Here is a 21732-nt window from a genome sequence, read left to right as displayed (position 1 = left end):
TGGGCAGTCGGGAAATGCCGCTCGGACGCCGAAGAATGGCTTATTTATAGGCAAATTTATTTTTCACTATAGCAACAGTTCCGGTCATTCCCACCGAAACTGTTGTCACAGTGCCGGTCGTCCCTTTTTCAAAATAAATAAATAAATAATAATATTAGCATTTACTGATGGGTGTTGGGTGATTTAAGGCATCTACTGATGGATGTCAATGATAACATCTACTGTGGATGTTACTGAAAATTTCTTCTATTTTTCCTTACCTTTTATTGCACTTGTCCATAATATGTTTCCTGTTATTGCTGATGTATGCTTAGAACACATTGAGGACAATGTGTAGTTTAAGTGTGGTCTATTGGGAGAGATTCTGATTGTTCTTTGTTTTGTGTGTTAAAATTTTTGTTTGAGTGTTAAATTTTTTCTATTTTAAATTGTTTTTAGTGTGTTTTGTGTGCAATTTTAGATTTTTCCCTTAAATTCTGGACTCTGTTAAAGTTGTAGATATTTCCTTCACTTACTTAATACTCATGGTTTGAAATCCTTGCTTTTCTCTGCTTGGAAAATGATTATGATGTTTAAGAGGTTGATTGATTGTGACAAATACCCTGTGTGAGAATTTGAGCCACTTTATTTCTTTCTTGCGTGTGACATGTCTCTTGATTGCTTGCACATATGCCTTGGCTTGACTCTTATTGATGACTCTTGATGGATATGCATGTTTAGAAATGATAAAGGCATTTTATTTCTTGAACCTCATTAGCCAAATAAGCCTACCCTGTTATTATCATTTGATAACCCCTTTGAGCCTATATTGTATCCATTTCTTTGTTTTAAAGCTCATACATTCGACCTAAGTGAAAAACCATGATTACCTTAACCTTAGGAAATTTTGGAGCTTTGGAAGTGTTTTGTGAATAAGTGTGGTCTCCCTGGGGATTCTTATAAATTGGCTAGTTGGTTCCTCATCTTGTTTTATTTTTGGAAATATGATCCTGTTGAGTGATAAAGAAAGAAAAGAAAAGAGACAAGATGAAAAAAAAAAATAAAAAAAATAAAAAAAAACAATTTTGTGAATAATGGAGTCAAGAAGAAGATTGAATTAGAGGTTTGGGTGTGATTTGACTGTGTTTACACTTGTTCCCCATTGCTCCTCTATTTCTTGTGGTTTGTAGCTACTTATCCATATTTATCCTTCCTTGTCCTTGGCCCCATTACAGCCATAAAAGACCTTTTGATTTGAACATGCATATGTTTCTGAGTGTTGATTTTAGAGGCTTGCCAAGTCTGTTTGTGTTTGCTCTCTTGAGTGCATTGAGTTGAAATTCTTTATCCTAGACACTTGAGAGAAACACTGATAGTGCATCTGTGAGGTTTTGTTATTTTTGATTCACCTCTTGAGCTGATTAATTGTTTTACCACGTTTTGAATTGCTTGGATGATTTCTGTGAGTATCTGTTTTCTGTGATTTTGTGACAGAAATTGTCTACCTTTTTTCGTTGTCTAGATTTCTTTAGAACTGTAAAATTCTTTTCTTTTCCGTACGAGTCTTCATTTTCTGTGTAGTGAGTTTGTGTCGTACATCTAATGTCCTTTGAACGATTCCCTGATTCGTGTCTAGATTTTGCCCAGGAGTGCAAAGGACTAAGTGTGGTCTATTTTGATGAGTCGATACTTTTTTCACTTCACTTAGTTTAGTGTGCTAAAATTGATCGGTGAATTGTGCTTAAATGGCCGGTATCTTCCCGTTTTCACTAATTGTGCTTAATTGCCCAATAATTCTTATTTTGTCTAATTTGAATTATTTGAGCTAATTATTTGCATTGTTAATTGAAGAAAAATTGTTGGATAATATTTTGGGACTCAAAGAGAAATTTCTCATCATTTTTATTTTAAAACTAATATGAGAAACTAAGTAAAATTCCTTTTTTTGCTAATTTCATTTATTAGAAAAGAAGAGAAGGCTTATGAGAAGTAATCAAACTCCTTAGTGAATTAATGTTGGGAGAAGATGTTGATTTCACGTACAACCTTGCCAAGCATACCAAATCCATTTGCATTTTTATAGGACAAAAGTTGTCACGTGAACAATTTAGTTCAATGCTTTTACTATTCAGCTCTTATTATTCAAACGTGCTGTTTACACTTCACACATATTCGTTTTCTTTCTTAAAGGAAAAGTGGTTATTAAATGATGAATGGGAAAAGCACACGGCCCACACTTGCAGAAAAATTGGAAAAGTGGGATTGGTATCATGTGCAACTGAAAAGTGAAGTAAAAGGGTGCATTTCATTCTTGGATTAAGAGGCTACTACACGTTGGGAGGCAGCATGTGAAAAGGCTGCTGAAAAGAATTCTTTTCTCTCTTCTTCACGGCTTGGTCCATCCAGCAAAGCCACCAAAAGGGACACGTCCAGCAGCCAGATACCACTTGCACTCGACCTTGAGTAGAACACGGAGCACTTTCATCCTATTTCAATTTTGAAGTAGTAGTCAGCCGCCACTTAGGGGACATGTGAGAGTCGCCACGGACGTTTTTGGGGAGAGATTTTATTTTCATTTTAACACCGGAGCCCAGTAGCAAGAGGAGCTGTTACGACTAGAAGAGAAGCCTTGAGAAGAAGTGCTGCACATGGAAATACCTCAACACTTTCAGCTAGCAAAGAAGAAGCAAGCAAGAGTTGAAGCAACTACAGCAGTTTGGAAGGTGTATCGGACGGAAGGAAGCAGCAGACTGCATGGAGATCACAACCAGCTATCTTCAACATGGTCCAACACAGAAGGTTGGGAGCTCTCGGTCACAACTTGAAGGAGAGTCCAGCACGCTCACAGTCCAGCAAGATGGAAGAGGTGTCTCGATCCAGAGCTGATGCAACCGCCACCATGAGAAGCGAAGGGGAGCACGTGAAGCAGAGAATGAAGAAGCAACGTCCAACTTCCATGCAGCAACACATGCTGATTCAGGAAGCAGCCTCCATTCATCCAGCAAGTCTTGAATCAAGGGGAGCTCACGTTCTTGATTCATAAAAGAAGAGGGTGCAGCCATGAGACACCAACACAGCCACGTCCACACGCCAGGGAGAAGAAGCACGGCTGACAAGAGCAACACACGGTCTTGGCTGGGTGCACACAGCAGCGAGGCTCCATCTAGAAGTCCAGCAAGCTTGGTCCAGCAGACTTCATTCTCCTAGCTATCTTCATGCGTCCAGAAGAGGAACAGTGTTGAGCAGAAAGCTGGAACGTATTGGTGCAGTGTTGGGAAGCACATTTGCTTTATCCCACCAGCATCAAACACAGGCAACGTTCATCACAGCCATTGGAGCAGCAACTCACGATGGAGGAATGGATGAGCACGGTGAGCAAGTGGTGCAGCATGGTGAAGCAAAAGAGAGAAAAGAAAGAGCTGCCACTTCATAGTAAAGCTGGAATGAAAGAACACTTCACGTTTTGGCTTAGGAAGGAAGCTCACGGCCTCCACGTTCAGCCTTTGAGTAGAAACCTCAACCTCCAGCAGCGTCAACCAGCTCACCCCCACCGGTCCAGCATGTCCGGCAGCATGCGTAGAAGAGGGAAGGCAGCATGGGCAGTGCTGGTGTGCAGAACATGCGGAAGTGTACTGAGGGCCCCACCTTATTTATTTCTGGCACAGTGATGGAAGAAATCAGTTTTAAAGGATGGTAATGGTGTAAAACTAAAATGTGGAACAATATCAATTAACTTACCAATAAATCTTGCTAAATTAGATTTTGATCAGTCTTAGATACATGGTCAAATGATAAAGTAAGGATAAAGATGCGATCATGTACTAGTACTCTAAGCTAAGACCTAAAAACATTTGCATTCGGTCTATATGCTACTCCGATGACTACGTCAATAATGACAGGTCTCCTCTCACCTGCATTTCTTCTAAGTATAAGTTGTCTTAACCTCATTGCTCCTCTGGTGGGTCTAGAAGTGGGGACTTCATCCCCTGATGAATGTGGTGCCTCAGCCATATATCTGTCACAATAAATAAGATGAAAGATTAATGAAAGACTTATAAAATAATATATATTATTTAACAAAAGCCATAAATTTTTACACAAATATAAAATTCATACATAATCAAATGAATTGGTTGTATGAATATTCTCTCATTGCGATCTTCCCGAATTGCATGTACATCATCAACCAGAGGGTCGTAATCCAAATTTATTGTCATTTTAAATGGATGGTTGTCAACAATATGAAGATTACTTAGATTATCTTCTTTATCTTCAATTTGTCTTTTTCCTTGAATAGCAACATACTAATGGTCAGATACAGGATCTTTGACATAAAAAACTTGACTTGCTTGATATGTCATTATAAACGGTTCGTCTTCATAACCAACTTTTCGAAAATCAACTAGTGTCATACCAGATTCATCTATTTTGACACTACTCTTATTGTTAGTCCACTTACATTTAAACAGTGAAATATAAAACTTAGTGTAATCAACCTCTCATATCTCTTCTATTATACCATAATATCTCATTGAACCAACTACATGATTTTGATCTTTAGATTTAGAAAATTGTGGTGACTCAGCATCTAGATTGACGCCACTATTTTGTACTGTGCTTTTATCATCCAAAGTTTTCGTATAGAATGTGCAATTATTAATTTCATAGCCTGTATAACATACAACATCAAACTTTAAACCATTTTCTAGCCACAAGAAAGTCTTAGAAGACCTTGATTATTTCAAAACTTCAGATTTGAACCAAAACAAAAAGGTTCTGATATGCTTCTTTCAATTGTCATTTCTCTGATTGATTAAAAGTTGTTAATGGAAGATGAAACAATATAGATTTGAGATGTTGGAGAATGATTGTAATTACTACACTATCATGCAAATGCAAATTACTACTTCAATTAATTGCTTATGTCAACCTTCCTACATTACTCAGACCCAATTCCTTGGTAGAAAGAGCCTAGACTCACTTTTGCAGTCCCTTGGTAACCTAGAAAGTTCATCTGCATTACAAATAATGGTTTAAGACAACTAAAGGGTCAAGCTCTATCCCTAGACACAATCTCCCTTAGGTGTTTATTCCATGTCAAGATCCACATAATACTTTCCAATATCAAGCAAATCTAAGATTCATGCTATGGTTGATCAAGTCACAACAAGCTTTAAGAGAAGGAAATAAACACTCACAATCAATGAAAGAAGCTTAAATTCATTAAACACAATTGCATTTATATGAAAGTTTCGTAATTACATCATTCCTCAACAAATTGAAATTAGTTCTCCGTAATCATGGAGAACTTGAGCTTACAATGGAGAAAAATGGAAGAATGGGGATCCAAGGAGGAAGAATGGAGAGTTCCCACTGCCCAAAACCAGCTCCCTGAGGTCCAAAAATGGTCTTTAGAGCTTCAGCCACCAAGAAGAACGCACCCTCGGTTCCAGAATGCTTTAAATAGGTCTAGGGTTCCAGGTCAACAAAAGTCGCGCCCAACCCCCCTCCTCAAGGGCGCCCAGGTGCGAAACTCTCTCATAAAGTCGCGCTCGGCGCCCTCTGTGTCGTGCCTGGGCGCGAGCCTCTCGGTTTAGTCGCGCCCGACGCCCCCTCTGTCTCGTCCGGCGCCCCCTCTGTCTCGCCCGGGCGCGAGCTTCTCGCATTAAGTTGAGCCCGGTGCCCTCTTGGTCGCGCCCGAGCACGAGCTTCTCGCATTAAGTTACGCCCGACGCCCTTTTGGTCGCGCCCGGGCGCGAGCTTCTCGCATTAAGTTGTGCCCGACGCCCTCCTGGTCGCGCCCGGGCGCGAGGCTTGCGCAGAAACGTGCGCCCAGCCTCCTTCTTCTAGGGCGCCCAGGCGCGAACTTCCTTCCCTGCTCCTTCAGATCCTGCTTTTGTATCTTTTCCTTGGCTCCCACTCTTGGTAATTATAATACTTCTCCAACAACTTGCAAATCGCCTACAAAGTTGAAGAGTTAATGATGAAAACTTGTATGTAAAGCTTAAGCTAGACTTATTCACAAACTTAGAAAAAAAGAGAGGATTAAACATGTTTCAAGCTTCAAAAGGTTCGATTTGATACGAAAGTTGGTTAAAAGACAACGGTAAAAATTGCCGTTATCACAACCCCAAACTTGAAATCTTTTGCTTGTCCTCAAGCAGAAAAATTGAAATGGCTTGAACAAACAACTCAAATCTAATGATTCAACACTCAAGAAGAGTAAAATTCAATCATGTTTGCTCATCATGTTGGACTTGATTTTTAAGAAAATAAATTTTTGTCATGAGAAGTAAAGCTTTCATTGATGGTACTCACAGAATTACATAAGTCCGCTATGTTCTAGGAGACTAACATACATGATAATAGTATTATCTTTACTAACATGGAACCCTTCTTCTGAGAAGAAATTGTTTCTATCTCTTTCAACGGTGTATGGGGATGTGTGTATCTCACTCAATCATCACAATATCACACAATTCAACTTTACCTTTCATTTCTCCTACAATGAACACATTTACCTATAAATTTGCATTACAAGGACATTCAAGGCTTGTATTTTGGCTGAGCTAAGAAGGAGTTTTGGTTTTTCTAGATAAAACAAATACCTTTAATTAAGAGAGCATTCACTTTAGCACAAGATAACAAAGTCGTCTCTTATACTTCAACCAATTGTACCCAAATCTCACTTCTTTTTCCACTTTGTCATATTTTGATTCTTGTTCTTTTTCCTTTTTCTTTTCATTTTTCTTTTTGACTCTTGTCATTTTTCTCTTGTCACCTCAAATACCCCAAACTTGAACCATTTTCCTGTACCAAATTTGAATGCTAAACTTAACTCAAGATAGAGGGGTCACAGATTTTCCACATTGATTTTAAGGTTCATGGATGGGCTTCATATGGTTACAATAGGCTTTGGGTTCAAAAACTTAAGACAAGATGGGAGAACAAGACAGCCTTGATCATGTGTAGTATACAAGCAAATGATTCAATTTAGAGAAAATCAGGCAAAACTCAATTGTGCTTCTAAAGTGATATCATTCAACAATAATTCTAGAGCACAAGATCTCACTAGGTTACTCAGGATTCCATATTTGTTTTCAAACACAATGCCATGCATATTAATCACAAGAAAAACAGAGCATGAAATTCATTCACTCGAGAGTAACCACACTACGTAACTTCACAACTCAATCCTATTTTCTCAAAATCTCGCAGAGTAAGAGCAAACATAAAAGATTTCTAGTCAAGTCGAATTCAAAACATTTTCATCAACTTATTCATTCAACCAAATTCAACATTTAACCAAAGTTCTAAGAGTAAGAGTGCTGAAATTAAATTAAAAACTGAAATTAAAGCATGAAGGAAATGAAAGAAAAAATTGTTGCCCCTTCTTTTCTCATATCCTCAAGAATCACTCTCTGTTTCCTCATCAGTGGCTTCCTCCTCAACTTCTTCTTCCACCACCTCCGCTGTATTGGGTCTGGTCCCCAGGCCAAGCTACTCTAGCGGCATACTCCTCTGGAGTCATGAAACCTTGGTGAGAGGATGCGTAGACATGGCGCATCATGTCCGCGTGAGCAAGGCCCATCCTATTGATAGCCTCAAGCTTAGCATCGATCAAGGCCATCCTCATCTCATACATTTGGTAGGGATCTTGTGGGCCAGGTTGATCAGGTTAGGCCGGTGGGTCAGGACGGTTACTCCTATGCGGTCTTGGTGGCTGGGGTGTAGGGATATGTTGACCCTTTTCATCAATCGAACAATATTGTAGATAATATGACCGATCGATTGTTTTCCGCGGTCTCTTAAATGGTGGATTTGAAATGTCAACCCCAGCAAGCTCACATAGGTGTGTGATCAGAGATGGGTGCCCGGGTGGGGTATTGGTCAGTTGAGTATGGGCACAATCATTGATCTCATGTGCTATAATTTAACCCACATTAATTGGTTGGCCCTGCAATATGAAGAAAAGGAGGATGGCCCTACTCACATTGAGGTCAAAAACGTGGGAGCATGAAGATATATTAGAATGGATGAATGCCACCCAGTATTTGGAGAGACGTGTCAAGAAGGAACGCTTGATGTGCAGTGGTTGTCCTTGTCTGTTTCTATGGAAATGACCTCTTGGAAGGCATAGAGTCCTCTCAATCTCCTGGAAGTCAACTCCCGCAAAGTCAGTGGTGAGGGCTTGAGAATACTGACATCGAATATCACTGAATGTTGAGGAAAGCATTAATTGCATCTGCATTGAATGACACTTGCCTCCCCCTCACATAACTCATAAATGGCTCTGCTTCATCAGAATATATGCGGGCATTTGTATAAAATTCACGGACAACCGCAATATTAGCTGGAGCAGGGAGGTTGATGAGGATGCTCCAATGCTGACGCCGTACCTCTTCTACAAATTGTGGTTCTTCCAGAGGTAATTGTTCCACTACTCTTTCCATGAGGAGCCGTCTGTTTTGAGATGCCTTAAAATTCTTCTAATGTTTCTTAGAAAGAAAGGTAGGTTGAGACATCTTTTTCTTTCCTGTCTGCTCCTTTTTGGTATTGGCTGCTGTGGTTTTGATCCTCTTGGATCCTGAGGCAGAGGCCATTTCTGCACAAACATACAAGAATTGTGTTTGTAAGTAAAAACAACAAATAATATTTGTGAATTTTGTCATTTTTACAAAATGATGTTCAGTCAAAGTAAGACAATCAGCACAAACAATCAAAAGAAGACCAAAACAGCAAAATTGGAAAACAATAGAAGAACACAGTCATGGCCAAAAATCTGGCCGAGCCATTCGCGCCCGGCGCGAGGTATGCAGAAAAAATATGCAGAAATGGCCTCTGCCTCAGGATCCAAGAGGATCAAAACCACAACAGCCAATACCAAAAAGGGGCACACAGGAAAGAAAAAGATGTCTCAACCTACCTTTCTTTCTAAGAAACATCAGAAGAATTTTGAGGCATCTCAAAACAGACGGCTCCTCATGGAAAGAGTAGTGGAACAATTACCTCTCGAAGAACCACAATTTGTAGAAGAGGTATGGCGTCAGCACTGAAGCATCCTCATCAACTTCCCTGCTCTAGTTAATATTACGGTTGTCCGTGAATTTTATGCAAATGCCCGCATATATTCTGATGAAGCAGAGCCATTTATGAGTTATGTGAGGGGGAGGCAAGTGTCATTCAATGCAGATGCAATTAATGCTTTCCTCAACATTCAGTGGCCAGGAGGAGATATTCGATGTCAGTATTCTCAACCCCTCACCTCTAACTTTGCGGGAGTTGACTTCCAGGAGATTGAGAGGACTCTATGCCTTCCAAGAGGTCATTTCCATAGAAACAGACAAGGACAACCACTGCACATCAAGCGTTCCTTCTTGACACCTCTCTCCAAATACTGGGTGGCATTCATCCATGCTAATATATCTCCATGCTCCCATATTTCTGACCTTAATGTGAGTAGGGCCATCCTCCTTTTTCTTCATATTGCAGGGCCAACCAATTAATGTGGGTCACATTATAGCACATGAGATCAACGATTGTGCACATACTCAACTGACCAATACCCCACTCGGACACCCATCTCTGATCACACACCTATGTGAGCTTGCTGGGGTTTACACTTCAAATCCACCATTTGAGAGATCGCGGAAAACAATCGATCGGTCATATTATCTACAATACTGTTTTATTGATGAAGAGGGTCAACATATCCCTACATCCCAGCCACCAAGACCGCATAGGAGTAACCGTCCTGACCCACCGGCCCAGCCTGATGAACCTGGCCCACAAGATCCCTACCAAATGTATAAGATGAGGATGGCCTTGATCGATGCTAAGCTTGAGGCTATCAATTGGATGGGCCTTGCTCACGCGGACATGATGCGCCATGTCTACGCATCCTCTCACCAAGGTTTCATGACTCCAGAGGAGTATGCCGCTAGAGTAGCTTGGCCTGGGGACCAGACCCAATACAACGGAGGTGGTGGAAGAAGAAGATGAGGAGGAAGCCACTGATGAGGAAACAGAGAGTGATTCTTGAGGATATGAGAAAAGAAGGGGCAACAATTTTTTCTTTCATTTCCTTCATGCTTTAATTTCAGTTTTTAATTTAATTTCAGCACTCTTACTCTTAGAACTTTGGTTAAATGTTGAATTTGGTTGAATGAATAAGTTGATGAAAATGTTTTGAATTCGACTTGACTAGAAATCTTTTATGTTTGCTCTTACTCTGCGAGATTTTGAGAAAATAGGATTGAGTTGTGAAGTTACGTAGTGTGGTTACTCTTGAGTGAATGAATTTCATGCTCTGTTTTTCTTGTGATTAATATGCATGGCATTGTGTTTGAAAACAAATATGGAACCCTGAGTAACCTAGTGAGATCTTGTGCTCTAGAATTATTGTTGAATGGTATCACTTTAGAAGCACAATTGAGTTTTGCCTGATTTTCTCTAAATTGAATCATTTGCTTGTATACTACACATGATCAAGGCTGTCTTGTTCTCCCATCTTGTCTTAAGTTTTTGAACCCAAAGCCTATTGTAACCATATGAAGCCCATCCATGAACCTTAAAATCAATGTGGAAAATCTATGACCCCTCTACCTTGAGTTAAGTTGAGAATTCAAATTTGGTACAGGAAAATGGTTCAAGTTTGGGGTATTTGAGGTGACAAGAGAAAAATGATAAGAAGAGTCAAAAAGAAAAATGAAAAGAAAAAGGAAAAAGAACAAGAATCAAAATATGACAAAGTGGAAAAAGAAGTGAGATTTGGGTACAATTGGTTGAAGTATAAGAGACGACTTTGTTATCTTGTGCTAAAGTGAATGCTCTCTTAATTAAAGGTATTTGTTTTATCTAGAAAAACCAAAACTCCTTCTTAGCTCAGCCAAAATACAAGCCTTGAATGTCCTTGTAATGCAAATTTATAGGTAAATGTGTTCATTGTAGGAGAAATGAAAGGTAAAATTGAATTGTGTGATATTGTGATGATTGAGTGAGATATACACATCTCCATACACCGTTGAAAGAGAGAGAAACAATTTCTTCTCAAAAGAAGGGTTCCATGTTAGTAAAGAAAATACTATTGTCATGTATGTTAGTCTCTTAGAACATATATAGCGGACTTTTGTAATTTTGTGAGTACCATCAGTGAAAGCTTTACTTCTCATGACAAAAATTTATTTTCTTAAAAATCAAGTGCAACATGATGAGCAAATATGATTGAATTTTACTCTTCTTGAGTGTTGAATCATTAGATTTGAGTTGTTTGTTCAAGCCATTTCAATTTTTCTGCTTGAGGACAAGCAAGATTTCAAGTTTGGGGTTGTAATAACGACAATTTTTACCGTTGTCTTTGAACCAAATTTCGTATCAAATCGAACCTTTTGAAGCTTGAAATATGTTTAATCCTCCCTTTTTTTTCTAAGTTTGTGAATAAGTCTAGCTTAAGCTTTACATACAAGTTTTCATCATTAATTCCTCAACTTTGTAGGCGATTTGCAAGTTGTTGGAGAAGTATTGTAATTATCAAGAGTGGGAGCCAATGAAAAGACACAAAAGCAAGATCTGAAGGAGCATAGAAGGAAGTTGGCGCCTGGGCGCCATAGAAGAAGGAGGCTGGGCGCAAGTTTTTGCGCAAGCCTCGCGCCCGGGCGCGACCAAGAGGGCGTCGGGCGCAACTTAATGCGAGAAGCTCGCGCCCAGGTAATGTTTCAACTGTTGTCCATTTACCACGCAAGTAATGTTTCAACCGCTGTCCATTTACCACCCAACTTCTCTTTGGATCATCAGATGTAGGGTCTACTAATTCGATGGCTCCATGAGGCTTTACCTCCTTTATGGTGAAAGGTCCAGACCATTTTGATTTCAACTTGCCTTGAAAAATTTTGAATCTAGAGTTGAAGAGTAAGACTTGTTGGCCAGGTTGAAATTGTCTATTTAGCAGCATCTTATCATGATACATCTTGACCTTTTCCTTGTAATTCTTGGAGTTTTTATAGGCTGTTAGTCTCAGTTCTTCCAACTCTTGTAGTTGTAACTTCCTTTTCTCTGTAGACAAGACATGATCAAAGTTTAGAAACTTTAAAGCCCAATAAGCTTTATGTTCCATCTCCACTGGCCAATGACAGGCTTTTCCATAGACTAGTTGGAATGGAGTCATTCCAACAGGTGTCTTCAATGCTGTTCTATAGGTCCATAAGGCATCATCTAACTTTATTGACCAGTCTTTTCTTGAAGACGAAACTGTTTTCTCAAGAATCCTCTTAATTTCCCTGTTTGAAACCTCGGCCTAGCCGTTGGTCTGAGGATGGTATGGGGATGCAACCTTGTGCCTCACTTCATAGTGATTTAGTATCTTTTCTAACTGGGAGTTGCAGAAATGAGATCCTCCATTGCTAATAAGAATTCTAGGCACCTCAAACCTTGAGAAAATATTCCTTTTCAGGAATTTAATGACAGTTTTAACATCATTTCATGCATCTGCTTCCACCCATTTACTTACATAATCGACAGCTACCAAAATATATTCATTATTGAAAGATGGCGGAAGTGGGCCAACAAAGTCTATGCCCCAGCAATCAAAGACTTCAACCTCTAAGATTGCTTGTAGTGGCATTTCATGCCTTCTTGATATGCTCCCGGTTCTCTGACATCTATCACAGCTTTTGGCATGATTGTGAGCATCCTTGAATAACGTGGGCCAATAGAATCCTGACTGAAGGACTTTTGCAGCTATTCTTTCTCCATTGAAATGTCCCTCATTGATGAATCAATATTTTACTCACTGCACTTAGCTTATTACACCGGGTTTAATCAAGAAATTGCGCTTAATTGTCCAGTATTTATTCTATTTTTCCTAATTGTGCTAAATTTGATAAAAAATTCTTATTTTAACTAATTTGAATTATCTGAGCTAATTATTTTACAAGGAAAATTTGGAGATACAATTTGGGACATTTGAAGGCTAAATGAAAAATAACAATTGAGCCAATTTCATCTTAACCATTTCAATTTTCGCTGGTTGCTGTTTGAATTTTGTGTCAACTTGTATTTCTTCGTTCGAGTCCAATTCTTATCCGTTTTCCATGCCATTTTTTTTCACAGTTTCGTATGGATGTCTATTTTCACGTATAGTTTTCACTTTGTTCAAATTCATTCTACGTTGTTCCCAATATTTGTTTTACTCTCCTATGTCAGTCTAGTGATGCGTGAATTTTGTGTCAACTTGTGTGTCTTCGTTCGAGTTCAATTCTTATCTGTTTTCTATGCAATTTTTTTTCATAGTTTCGTATTGATGTCTATTTTCACGTATAGTTTTTTTTGTTCAAATTCGTTCTGTGCTGTTCCCAGTATTTGTTTTACTCTCCTATGTCAGTCTAGTGTTTACTGTTTGGGTAATGTCTAATCTCTTTGCATTGTTTGATTGTTGTTTGGTATTTGTGGTGGCTGGAATATCAAGGTATTGGCTTAGAGATGCATCTCACAGTTGAAATGAATTGGAAACCAAGCACATAAGCACACAAAGTTTTATGTGAATATTGTTGCACAAACAATGTACATGGATGATGGAATGAAGCATGAAGATGCTGCCACAATTTTTTTGAATTTGTCACACTCTTCCAATTCATACATGAAGCACATAGAGAATTATTTTGGAACATCTTTGGTGTGTCACATGAAGCATCCAACCAAGGAGAGCATGGGACAAGTGGACCCAAAGCAAAGAAAGCAAAAGACCATGTTGGGAGTGCACATTCTTGGCAATTTGCTTCCAATCACTTTTAACAATTTGTTAGCACATGAAAGAGCACACATTCACGTGGAAATGGGCAGCCAACATTGAATGGAGTCTTGCTTCCTTTATTTTATTAGCACATGCTCATGGAAAGGTGAAGTGGAGCACCAAAGGAATCATAACTCTCAGCAGCTATCACACCCATGGAAGCCAATGGATTTAACATAAGCAAGAGAGCTTCACTTTCCAGCAGCAACAACTTCACTTTCCAGCTGCAACAATTCTTAGTTTGGAGAAAAGGGCAGCTAGTGGAAGTGCTCCATTACCTTGAGGGCTCCATCCACTAAGGAATTCATCATCATTTTGAGTGGAAAAAAAATGCTGCACTAGGGAGAAAAAAAGGAAGAGTTGAAGTCATGGCTATAACCAAGGAGAAGAAAATTTTTCAAGAGGTTGGTTGGTGGTGTGTGATACGGTTCTGAATTTGAAGGAGAGGGGAAGACACCATTCTATTCCTAGTTTGGAGAGGAGGGCCATGAGCTAGAGAGTGAGTTTGGAGTTGGATGAGAAAAAACCATGATTGCTAGAAAGAATGAAGGATGATGTAGCTTGAAGTTCTTGGTGCCTTCACCTTTGGTTTGGTACACTTTTCCATTTAAGCTTTCATTCATCTATTGTTTTCATCTTTGTATTAATTTGTATTTTGAGTTTGTAAGTTGTTGTAATTTTAGAAGCATTGTAATTTCAATTTGGAAGTGTTTCATTCTATTCACTTGTGCTAAAAAAAACCAATGGATGTGTAAGTGTTATTCTTCTTCTTTCATTTGCTTGTTTTTTTTTGGTAAGTTTTTGGTTGAATCCTTTTATGGTTTAAGGGAATTGTCATGGCTGTTTTGAGGTAAGTGATGAAGTATTGATTCATGATTTTATTTTAAATTTGTAAGAAGTAAAAAAATAAAAATAAAAACAAAGAAATTGGTAACTTATGAAAATTGTCAAGGTTCCTTCTCTTTTAATACATCTTTGATTTTGTCTTAATTAAGAAGCAAAGGAAGAGTTGATATCATGGCTGGAATGGTAAGCATATAATTAAGTGTTTGAAGTTGAAGAAGTAATTTAGTGGGAAGCTGATGTGTGTGTAAGTGAAAAGCAACCTTAATTGGTAAGAAGTCATCATATTTTTTTCTTCTTAAAATTCCATGAGCATTTAGTCCATGAGGGACCTTTTCTTGCAATTGAATTTGACTCTTCTTTAGTGTTTTTGAGAAAGAATACTCTTGCCTATGTTGTGGAGAATAGAATTCAATTTGCTTTTCATTTCAAAGATGACAAGAAGTGCCAAAAAGAGGTATGTTTTCTTTGCAAAATTGAATTTTATTTTGATGTTCATTATTTCACTTTGAATCATTCATTGTAATTTTGTTATTTGTATTTTACTGCTGTAATTTTTTCCCTGTTTTCATATTTGAATTTTGCTATTTTCTGTTTTTACTGTTTTCTGTATTTACTATTTTTTGTATTTTCGTTTTCTGTATTTTGCTGTTACTGTTTTACTGATTTTGAAAATTCTGTACTTACTGTTTTTACTGTTATTATTTACTGCTGTAATTTCATTTTTTTTTGTTTTAACTGTTTTACTGTTTTTGCTGTTTTCTGTATTTACAATTTTCTGTATTTTATGTTTCACTGTATTTTCGTTTTTACTGTTCCAAATTTAATTTTTACTGTTTTATGTAACTGTATTTTCGTTTTAACTGTTTTCTAAAATTTACTGTTTTCTGTTTTCACTGTTTTCTGTATTTACTGTTTTTTGTATTGTCTGTTTTTCTGTATTTTCGTTTTTACTGTTCCAGATTTATTTTTACTGTTTTATGTTGCTGTAATTTCATTTTTACTGTACCAATTTGGTTTTTACTATTTTAATTTTGTTTTACTGTTTTTAATTCATTTTTACTTTTTACAGTTTATTTTTACTGATGTTTTAACTTTCGCGTTCAATATTTTTATCTGTCAGTAATTAGTTTACCGTTTTAAGCCGTTTAGTGTTCTGCATTTTATTTTCACTGTGATTTTGAGTTTTACTGTTAAATTTCGTTTTTACTATTTACTGTTTTATTTTTACGGTTTGTTAATTTACTGCTTTCAACATTTACATTTTTCTGCATATAAAAACACAAAAACAAACTGTCAAAACTCCCCCCAATTCGTAATTGACTTAAAACTGAATCGCACAATATTGGTCCTTGAGAGACGACCTAGGAGTCAAATCCTAGACTATACTGCATTCTTTTATGCAATCAAATTTGTATGCGGTGCGACCCGCGTACCACTCATACGGTGAGTTATGACAGTGCCAAAGGATTCCTGCTGCTTCTTCATCAGTTACACAGCGCCTCAATAAGTTGTCAGCCCCAATCTTGAACAAGAAAGGGTCATCCTGGATAAATTGTTTTGCATCATAGAAAAACTTCTTTTTCTGGCTCCAAGATAAATCTTTTGGGATAACTCCTGCTGCCTTAAAATTTGCCATGTCAGCGAACCATGGCCTCTGTTGAATGTGCAAGAGAGTTTCATTCGAAAAGGATTCCCGAATCTCTTCTTCTTTGCTTGTGACTTCATCGTTGATGAGTCGTGATAGATGGTCTGCGATGACATTCTCACTGCCTTTCTTGTCATGAATCTGCACATCAAATTCTTGTAACAAGAGCACCCATCTGATCAGGCGTGGTTTGAAGTCAGGCTTGGTTAGCAAGTACTTGATGGCAGCATGATCAGCGTATATAATCACTTTAGACCTAATGAGATAAGGCCTAAATTTTTCTAACGCATACACTATGGCAAGAAACTCCTTTTCTGTGGTTGCATAATTTAGTTGTGCTCCATTCAAGACTTTGCTTGCATAGTAGATTGTGTGGAACATTTTTTCTCTTCTCTGCCCAAGGACTGCACCTATAGCATAGTCGCTTGCATCACACATTGGTTCAAAACCTTTATTCCAATCAGGGGCTATAATCACCGGAGCGGAAATTAGCTTGGCTTTCAAAACTTCAAATGCCTTCAAACGTTCATCATTCATTTCAAATAGTGTATCCTTTACAAGGAGGCTGCTTAAAGGCTTAGCAATCTTGGAAAAGTCCTGAATGAATCTTCTGTAAAAGCCAGCATGCCCAAGAAAACTTCGAATTCCTTTTACATTGGTCGGCGGTGGAAGCTTTTCAATGACTTCCACTTTAGCTCTGTCCACTTCAATTTCTTTGGATGAAATTTTATGTCCCAAGACAATCCCTTTCGTCACCATGAAGTGACATTTTTCCCAATTAAGAATGAGGTTGGTTTGGCATCTCTTCAAGACTGTTTCCAAATTTGCCAAACATAGATCAAATGAACTTCCAAACACTGAGAAGTCGTCCATGAAGACTTCTATACATTTCTCCACAAGATCGGAGAATATATCTTGCATACTTCTTTGAAAAGTGGCTGGGGCATTGCAAAGCCCAAAAGGCATCTTTCTATAGGGGAATATACCGAAGGGGAATGTTGATAAGTGTCAAGAATTGCATATCGTGAGCACTTATTTTAATCTCCTTTGATGCATTATGGAGTAAAATCTCATCAAAAGTTGTATAAAATGTATATATTATTGATTTTATATCAGTTTGAGTGTTTTTGTGTGTTTATTTTGCAACAGAATAAGGATTGGGAAGAACCAGTGAGCTAGGACGCAGAGGACGCTCGCCCAGCGAGCGGACGCTCGCCTAGTGAATGAACACTCGTCCAGTGAGTGGACGCTCATCAAGCGAGCAGAGGACGCTCGTCCAGCCACGAACGGTCGCTCGTCCAGCGAGTGGACGCTCGTCCAGCGAGTAGAGGTCGCTCGTTTAGCCACGAACGGACGCTCGCCAGCGAACAGACGCTCGCCAGCGAACGGACGCTCGCCAGCGAACGGATGCTCGTCCAGCGACCAGTGGACGCTCGCTGATAGGTGAAAAGTTTACTTGTTTTTGTTGCTTATATTGTGTGGCTTTTGAGTAAGTTTTAGTGTTTATTCTCATGAAAAGTGTATAATTGTTGATATAAGTATAATTTTCATTGTTTAAATGTTTTTGATGCTTTTGTTGTTTATTTTGATGAAAAATAAGGATTGGATATCATAAAAGACTTGGACCATGCTTAATGGACGCTGTTTTGCCGAAAGTTTCGCGCCCGGGCGTGAGAAAAAGGACTCTGGGCGCGATTTTACCGAGAAGGTCGCGCCCGGGCGCGAGATAAAAAGGGGCGCCTGGGCGCCACATAGAAGAAAGAGGACGCTCGTCCAGAGTGAGGACGCTCGTCCAACGCTCGTCCAGGACGTTCGTCCAGTGTGCAGACATGCAGAGGACGCTCGTCCAACGCGCAGAAGGGGACGCTCATCCCGCTCGTCCAGAGCGGCAGATGACGCTCGCCCAGCAGAGTGAGGCCGCTCGTACAGGGACGCTCGTCCAGCATGGGACGCTCGTCCAGAATAGGAGAGGACGCTCGTTCGTCTAGCAGAAGCACTTTGACGCTCGTCCATAAAATGACCAAGAGAGGACGCTCGTCCAGAAGTTGGACGCTCGTCCAGGAAATTGGACGTTCGTCCAGAAGTTGGACGCTCGTCCAGAAAATTGGACGTTCATCCAGAATTGGGACGCTCGTCCAGAAATTGGACACGCGTCCCTGGCCCACTCAATTATTGAACTCTTCTATTTTAAAAAGCTGATTCAGAGTTGCAGAAGGGGATCTGGAACGGGGAGAAGACCAGGGACGCTGCTGCAGCTGCTCCAAGGGGCTTCCATGTTGGAAATTCACCAATTTCCACCATCCAATCCATCATTTCTCTCTTCTATGTTGTATATGTGTAGCTAAAACTCCATTTCACTGGGGTTGAGAGTAACTTTCTGAACTCTTTGTAATTTCTCTATTAATGCATGATCTTGTATGAATTTTGTGTTCTATCCTTATTTTTCATGCTTTTGATGGAAATCTGAGCTATTTGAACGGTTAAATCATTGGAAAATGTATGAGACCGCGAACCTAGGATAGAACTGCTAAAGGATTTCGAGTCCTAGACATAGGAGGGAATTTTTAGTCATCTGTGACATTGTGTTTAAGGCAAATCTGATAATTGAATTAGCTAAGGAATTAGCAATTTAGTTTGAATGATTAAGAATTGTCTCTGAGGAATCAGGACTGCATGCGCCTAGGATGTCGATGCTTAATTTTGAGGAATTGTGTTAGTAGAAAATTACCGGAGTGATGAACTTGAATTTCAACCCCAGTGAACTTTAATTCATCTGTTTTTACCACTTTAATTTCATCTGTATGCAAATCTTACTTGTGTTGTAAAATTAATCGCTAAATTAGTAAACTTTAATCAATCTGTGAATCAAAACAAATCCCTTGGGAAAACGATATTCGGACTTACTGATTTATTACTTGAACGATCCGGTACGCTTGCCGAGGTCTCAACAAGTTTTTGGCGCCGTTGCCGGGGATTTGTTTTTGTTTTCGTTGATTATTTGTTGTTTATCTGGTTTAGTTGATTTTAGCTATCTGTTGTTTAAGTGTATATTGTGATTATATTTGAATTCTTGTGCATAATTGTTATCATCTGTAGAGATTGTGTATTTTTGGATTGTTTCTTTTTGGTTTGTTTTTTGTATGAGAAGCAGAGAACAGGTTGAAAATCTACTTTTCGATCCGAAAATTGAAAGAACTGCTCGAAGGAACAATAGCAGAAGGAGGAGACAAAGTAGAGAATCCAGAGAATCATCTGCTATCTCTAAAGAAATTCTGGACTTTTCATCTGTTCAAGAAAAAGAAGAAATGGAAGATAATCGCAGTGGAGAAGGTTCTACGCAAGGAAGACGTACTCTTGCAGATTATAATACTTTCTCAGGACCTCTGCACTTCAATAGTATTGCAAGACCAGTGGTGAATGCTGCCAACATGGAGATGAAGCCAGCTCTTATTCATCTGGTGCAGAACAATCAGTTTCATGGATTATCCCATGAGAATCCATACACTCACTTGGCTACTTTCATGGAGATCTGTAATACAGTGAGGATTCACCAGGTTCCAGATGAAGCAATCCGACTCAGCTTATTTCCATTCTCGTTGGCTGGTAATGCAAAAATGTGGCTGAATTCTTTTCCAGAGAATAGTCTGACAGTCTGGGATGATGTGGTTGCTAAATTTCTGAATAAGTTCTTCCCTCAGTCCAAAGTCAATAAGGGGAAACAGGAGATCTCTTCTTTTCAACAAGATGCTGATGAAACTCTAGGTCAAGCATGGGATAGATTCAAAGGCCTACTGAGAAAAACCCCTACTCATGGATTTGATGAGCCCACAATGTTAAATTTGTTTCTTGGAGGGCTGAAATCTCAAACAAAGTTAATGTTAGATGCATCGGCTGGAGGTAATATCAGATGGAAGACACCTGAAGAAGCACATGAACTGATTGAAAACATGGCTGCAAATGATAATGAAGTTCAGAGTGAGAGAGCTCAATTTCAACAAAAAGGTGTTCTTCAACTTCAAACTCAAGATGCTTTACTAGCTCAGAACAAGATTATGACTCAGCAACTTGAGACATTAATGAAGAAGTTATCTCAGCTACCTAAAGAACTGCAGAATGTTTCTCAATTTCAACATCAGATGGTTCAGAGTTGTCAATTGTGCGGAGGAGATCATAATAATGGTCAATGTGTAGTGCAAAGCATGTCTCATGAAGAAGTACATTATATGGGAAATCAAGGTTTTCAGCCAAACTATGATCAACGTCAAAGTTTTAATCAAGGATGGAGACCTCATCCGAGTATGGGACAAGCTGTTCCTTTCAACAGACCACCTCCACAGAACTTTCAGCAACAACCTACTCTGACAGACAGAACTTCAAAACTGGAAGAAACTCTTCAGCAGTTTATGCAGGTATCAATTTCCAACCATAAAAGCACAGAAGCCTCACTTAGGAATTTGGAGATTCAGGTGGGTCAATTAGCTAAAAAGTTGGAAGAAAAACCAGAGAAGGACTTTGGGGCAAACACTGAAGTAAATCCAAAGGCAGACTGCAATGTTATTACTACAAGATCAGGAAGAATTCTGGAAGAAAGAGGGATTGAGAAAAAAGTGAGTGAAGAAAAAGATGAGATGAGTAAACAGGGAGATGAAGAAAAAGAGAGAGAGGGAGAGAAAAAGAAAGAACATGTGTACGAGAAACCTCTTCCATATCCAATGGTTGTCTCTAGAAAGGATAAGGAAAGACAGTTCCAGAGTTTCATTGATATTTTCAAGAAATTGGAAATCAAGATGCCTTTCTCAGAAGCACTGAAACAAATACCTGCTTATTCAAGATTCATGAAAGATTTGCTCACTAAGAAGAAGAAGAAGTATATTGAGGAAGAAACTATAGAAGTACAGGGCCAATGCAGTGCTATCATTCAGAAGTTGCTTCCTCCAAAGTTTAAAGATCCAGGTACTTTTACAATTCCATGCACTATTGGTGAACTGGCTATTGGGAATGCGTTAATTGATCTTGGAGCCAGCATCAATCTTATGCCTCTGTCAATGTTTAATAAGATTGGAGAATTAGAGTTAAAGCCCACACGCATGACTCTACAATTGGCAGACAGGTCGATCAAATATCCACAGGGAGTAGTAGAAGATGTTCTTGTAAAGGTAGATAAATTCTTATTTCCGGTGGATTTTGTTGTCATGGAAATGAAAGAAGATACAGAAATTCCTCTGATTCTGGGAAGGCCATTCATGAAGACAGCAAAAGTTGTCATTAATATGGATGATGGAACGCTGAAACTGAAAGACAAAGATGAGGAGGTAATTTTTAATGCATTTGATGATGTGCAGCAGTGTAATGAAGAAAAGGCAATTCCTAAAGCTGCAAATGAAATCATGTGTGTAAGTGATAAATCAGATGACTACCAGTTGTTGATGCAAAGCAAGGAACCCAGATTAGGAGAGCCAATTATACTGAAAGATAA

At 38.8% G+C, this 21732-nt stretch overlaps 1 non-coding gene across 1 annotated transcript; it reads right to left on the bottom strand.

Annotated features, from left to right (window-relative positions):
• Positions 1 to 19966: 19966 nt before the first annotated feature.
• On the bottom strand, positions 19967 to 20073 carry LOC128194149 (small nucleolar RNA R71). The gene has a single exon (XR_008245465.1). It is a non-coding gene; the product is annotated as a small nucleolar RNA R71 (small nucleolar RNA).
• Positions 20074 to 21732: the final 1659 nt, after the last annotated feature.

This window comes from Vigna angularis, chromosome 9 (assembly GCF_016808095.1).
Source record: "Vigna angularis cultivar LongXiaoDou No.4 chromosome 9, ASM1680809v1, whole genome shotgun sequence".
Lineage (NCBI taxonomy): Eukaryota > Viridiplantae > Streptophyta > Magnoliopsida > Fabales > Fabaceae > Vigna > Vigna angularis.
This window is presented reverse-complemented; position numbering and strand designations above follow the sequence as displayed.